The following is a 5,523-nucleotide window of genomic DNA, read 5'->3' as shown; positions in this document are numbered from 1 at the left end:
AAAGGTAATGTGAGGTAACCCCTCCCCCTGAACAGTTGCAGAAGTATTCTTAATGCAGACAGTAGCCCTTTTGCCTTCTCTTTAAGAAATGGCTTCGCATGGAACTCGCACAACTAGAGAGCCCACCTGACTGCACGCAGTCTCAGCGTGCGCCATGCCAACACCCCGAAATTAACCCACGGATTTCAAGATCGCCACCAGGACAAGGGTAGCGCTCCAGGTGAGCGGGGAGCTGCCGGCCCCCGTAACGCGGAGATGTTTCGGCAGGACGCGCAGGTGCGCCGGGCCACTCCCGCTCACCTCTCCTCAGAGGCAGCGGCCGCCCTGCGACTAACGCGGCCTGACAGGCGCGGCCACCGCGCTCGCCTCACCGCCAACCGCCCCTCTCTTCTTTTCCCCCGCGCTACCCCCGCCAACCGCCGCCCCGGCTGACATCACCGAGCTGGATTTAAATAGCTCCACAGCCCCCTGCCTCCCGGATACAGCGCGCCCCATTGGCGGCGGCGCCAGCCTATGGCCGCGCCGCGCCGCTCCCCTCCGCCAATGGCGGGGCCGCCGCCGCCGCGCGCCTCCCCTGTCGCTAAGGGAGGGAAATACAGCGCGGCGCGGCGGGCTGTCAGGTGTTGCTGTGCTGTGCTGTGCTGTGCTGTGCTTCGCCCCGCCGCGCCGCCGTCCAGGGACGGGGATCAGCCGTGGGGCTGGGTGGGTTTGTTTTTTCCTTAAAACCCCCCCCCCCCTTGTTTTTTATCCCTGCTAGGCGAGCTCCTGCAGGCAGCCGCCTCACGCGGCGGTGCCGGCGCGGGTAGGGAAGGGAGTGTGGAAAGTGGCGGGTTTCGCCTTTGTTTTTAAGGGCTCCGGCGGTGGCGTCCGTGGGGCGGTGAAATGCAGGACGAGCGTCGGGCGGAGAGCAGCTCCGCCGCGCTGCTTCCTCGGGGAGAGCTTAGAGAGAGAGAGAGAGAGGTATCGGTGGTGACTCGGGGGCCAGCCAGGCTGCTGGGGCTTAGCGGCCACAGACGGTGGATTTGTGGGAAGAGGACGGGATGAGAAATGAACGCACCTGGCAGTGGTGGTAGGAGTGGGGGGGGGGAAGGAGACGGAGAGGGGCTGGGTACCCCCGCACGCTGCCGGAGCCCGTGGATGTTTGCACCGCGCGGGGAGGCTCCCCGCCGAGCTGCAATGGACTCTGCCCGCCGCTGGCCGCAGAGCGGAGCCGCCCCGCCGCCGCCGAGGAAGAGGGGCTCGCCAGGAGCCGGCCCGCAGCGCGCCCCTCGCCGAAGAGGGACGGGGTTTTCCTCTTCGGCAACGCTCCGCTGAACGTAGGCTCTGCAGCCGGCCGCCCAGATAGGTTGCATGGCAGCCACGGCTCGAGCAAATAGGTAAACGCCACTGCGTAGATGTGCTGTTTGGAGAAAAAAAAAAAAAAATAAAAATGCGAGGATGCGGATATTGGGCCTGGCACAGGGGACTGGCGCCGCACGGGGAGATGTAATAGCCTCTTCTCCATCGTGCTGCGGTGAGATGTAGTCTAACGAAAATGAAACCCTTACGTAAGGCGGGTTGGATACCTGCTGGGTCGTGCATCGCAAGACGCTGCCCCGCCAGAATTACCTGGGTCTCTCCCTGCCATGGCACAGCCTTTCACTATGGGGCCTGTCCTAAAAGCAGACTTTCATCTGTAAGAGCTCTTACATCTAGGAGCTGCATAGCATTGTGGAACAAACAAAAATCAATGACATTCCAAACTCAGAAAATTTAGCTCGTTTTACTTATCATCCAGCTTAACAGGCTTGAAAGGAGAATGTATTCATCTACTTTGCCATCAAGCTGTAATAGCATTGCCTAAAACATTTCTACTTTGTTACTATTTACTGCTTCACACCCTCCAAATATTTCTGACTTGTTTCTTTCCCTTATCCACAATGTGTTAATACATTGCCTGAACATCCTAAAGATGTCGGTGTGCATACTCAAAAGGCGAATGTGTGTGTAAGAACTGTAGGCAAAACACAGAACAGGGTTGAGACATTTCTTGGATTTAATCTCGGTTTCTGGCTCTGCCTACGTTTTAGAGCAAGGTGATGAACTTCCTGCCTTGCTGCTTTTCTTCCCCACTTCCCCATTCATCCTCGAATTAAGAACAAAACTTAAGTCACAGTTTTGCTGGGGAGATTTTTTTTAAGATAAAAAACATTAATTATTGTAGGAGAAGCTGCAAATACTTACTATAGAGGCCCTGGTAAAAGTAAAAATAAAAATCAAAAGAATACTTTATCCTTCCCTGAAACAAAACCACTGAGGTAACAGAAATCTGAGGTGCCTGCCTGTGTATGTCTTTGTGATGTGACGAAGTTTGTACCAAGGTTTCTTTCCCTTTGGGAGAGGGAAGCCTGTAATAAGAAATCCACCCCCCCATGTTTCTGTTTCCTCGTTCTCCTTACCTGTTATCCCTCTCAGTGAAGGATGAGGACTGTGAAGCCTTGTTTCCCCTTCTGTTGTTGCAGAACTCCTTGGATGAATCGGAAGTAAGCGCTGGGAGCATTCGGTGATGTCCGTGGGAGGAAGGCACAAGCCACCAAGGCCCCGTTCCCTCCATCTTGAGCCTTCCGTGGTGATTTGCAGCAGCACAGGGAAGTATGAAGCACTGAGGGACTGAAGTCAGTGCTTAAACCTGACTTCACTTCAGCGTAAATGACCATGCAAGGTTCAGATCAACGGAGGACCAGGGGTAGAATAGCAGAAGTACTTAAGGTGCCTCTTTTAAAAGTTCTCTTTTGTGTATCTAAAGATTAAGGAGCTATTTAGAAAAGATGACTCTCCACATGTGTTTATGTTTACTGTCCTAACAGAAGATGATGGTCCGCATTATCTTATATGCTAGATACATCTTGGGTGAATCTGTATCACTTTATTGATTTCAGGGGAGCTGTATTGATTTAAGCTAGTTAAGGAGCTAACCCAGCTAAGTTTTAAATAATTGGAATAATACTCTCCCTCTCTTTCAGTCAGATTTGCCCTTCATGTTACTTGTGTTTCATAATCCTCCTAGCTCTCCATTTCATCATTACAAGACCAGCATCTGTATTGTTTAAAAAACCAATTTGTTTAAAAAAAAAAAAAAGAGGAGAAAAAAACCACCTTAAAAGATAGTCTTTTTACAATCCGATCTTTATTTTCATGTTTAAATAAATTTAGGGCATAAGCTCATCGTATTTTTTTTAATAGGCCAATTTAGTTTCATTTACTTACAGTGGTATTTTTTAGAGCCAGAAGCTCTCAGGAAGAGAATGTGTTTGATGCACCAGAACCCTTTAGGGTTTTGATAAAAGACATGATATCGTGAGTAACATCTCCACTTCTGTTATTCTTCTTATAAAGTAGCGACAAAATTGAATCACCATTTTTAGCTATTCTTCAGCAGAACTCGTAATCTATCAATGTGTCAGCTCAACAGCAGTTTTCTCTTCACACTAATGTGAACCAGAAGGTCCAGCTATCACCGATTTTGACAATTTTATTTTATCTGAGATTGCATGTATTGCAGAAGTTTGAAGAAAATGAATTATAGGACCTCTTATATTTTCCTAAAGATGTACAAAACATAAAGTATGTCATCTAAAACATTTCAAACTCATTTGTACCAGATAACATTCCTAAGTTAGGTGTTTCATAAGCCTTAAGCTATAAGCACTATAAACTATTTGTGTGATAAATAACAAGTATAAGATCAAATGTGGGTCCTGTATTTTTTTGAATGCCTTGGATTGCCCTCTGTGTTGTTACATAATGCATCATAAAGAAATACGTGCCTTCATTCTCTTTAAATCACTCCGGCATGGATAGTACTAAGCCTTCCTTCTAGTCCTCATTATGCAAGTCCTTGCTCCTGTTAATAGCTGTCAGCTCTGCATGGTTACTTAAAAAACAAGGTAACTGCAGACTTTGTGAAACTCCTTGCATTTCTGGAATTTACAATGAGTCAGTTCCAGGTGCGTTGCTCCCTTTCTCAACTATAAGCTAAGTTATTATGAATAAACAGTGTTTCCCCCATTAGAAGAAAGTCCCATTCATTCCAATATATCACAAGGCAATCTGTTTTTCTTGTTTAGTTGCGTCTATAAGCATATTATATTATGAGTATCTGAATGCACTTCTCCAGTGTCAAAACACAGTGGAATAGGCCAGAATGCAGTAATATTTTGAATGTCTGTTGGAAAATGCAGGCATATAACTAAGTACTGGAAAAATACGTAGCATAGTAAAAAATCCATGACCAATCTAGCAGAGCTATTAGATAACAAAAAAATCCATATAGGCATTAAGTACTATTATTTAAAGTAAAATCTGTGTTATACAGTATAAGCAGCATTCAAGTGAAATTGATGAGACATCTATATAGAACAGAAAGAATGATTTTTTAAAGCCATGATGTTACGATGTTCTGTATTTCTTTACTTGGGAAGTGGAATTTTCCTTGTCTTTTCGTAAAGGCATAAAATTAACAACACGCACTTCAGAGAATTGGGTGCACTGCCTGAATTGTGGATTTTTTTCCTCTATCAAACATAGAAATCATTGGTGGAAAGAAATCAGGAGGTCTGGGTTTTCCACTATCATGGAGATCTTTCCAAGTACCCTGTCCTTTAACAAGGCCTCGGTTGTAAAGATGCTGAAATAGGAATATCTCAAAAATTGTAATACTGACTATATAAAGAAAAATTTTGTTCTCAGTTTATACTTGTAGAAGTATACAAGTAGTAACACAGTGATGTGTCACCAGGAAAGGAGGGTTTTGTTTCATATTCTAATAATAGATTAATAGTTTAACAATCCTCTATTGCATTTTTACATTTTTTTACCTTTTTGTTGCTCTTGTAAATCTGGGGTACTAGCTTATTTGTTTATTTCCCTTTTCCTACTCGTAAATATTTTAAAAGGTTCAACTATATTCTGTTCAGGTTTTGGTATGACACATGGAAAATATTTTTTTTATTCCTTTTGCAAGCAGTAGGTTGGTGGGAGGAGGTCTGCACTATAAAATAGTATACCTACTAAATTGTACTCCAGTGGGAGATTAAATAAGAAAGAGCAGAATGGCTGAGACAAGTCATTTGTCACAGATGTTCATGCAGTTCTGGTGTTTTGTTTCAAGCCGGATTCATCAAACACGATAAGGAGTAATTTCTGTCTGATACGAAGTTCCCATCCAAGGAGACTAAGTGGGTTAAGTTTAAACTGTGGTTTGAAAATAGAGGGAAATGTTACTGGACAGTTGTCAGCTTGATTCGGTAGCCAAAGTGGACGCAAGGAAGTAAATTGGAGAATGCTATTTTTGCAGTGTCTAAAATATGTCAGTTCAGAAGTAAGAAGGAAAATGCATCGCAAATATATTACTGTGGAGCAGAGTTACTTTAGCTACAAGATGCTTTTGTCTACGAAGCACAAAGATTTTACCATAAACGTCTGAATTACGTAGATTATAAAGGGTATCGATGCTGCCAGAGAGCAAGCATGAAATGTTGATGT

General features: G+C 45.0%; 1 long non-coding RNA gene across 1 annotated transcript; it reads left to right on the top strand.

Moving 5' to 3' along the window:
* Positions 1-1,118: 1,118 nt before the first annotated feature.
* LOC143158010 (uncharacterized) lies at positions 1,119-3,811 on the top strand. The gene is made up of 2 exons (XR_012994888.1): positions 1,119-1,376; positions 2,502-3,811. It is a non-coding gene; the product is annotated as an uncharacterized LOC143158010 (long non-coding RNA).
* Positions 3,812-5,523: the final 1,712 nt, after the last annotated feature.

The sequence above is a fragment of the Aptenodytes patagonicus genome, chromosome 3, assembly GCF_965638725.1.
Source record: "Aptenodytes patagonicus chromosome 3, bAptPat1.pri.cur, whole genome shotgun sequence".
NCBI lineage: Eukaryota > Metazoa > Chordata > Aves > Sphenisciformes > Spheniscidae > Aptenodytes > Aptenodytes patagonicus.
Note: the sequence above shows the minus strand (reverse complement) of the source record. Positions and strands in the feature narration are given on the sequence as shown.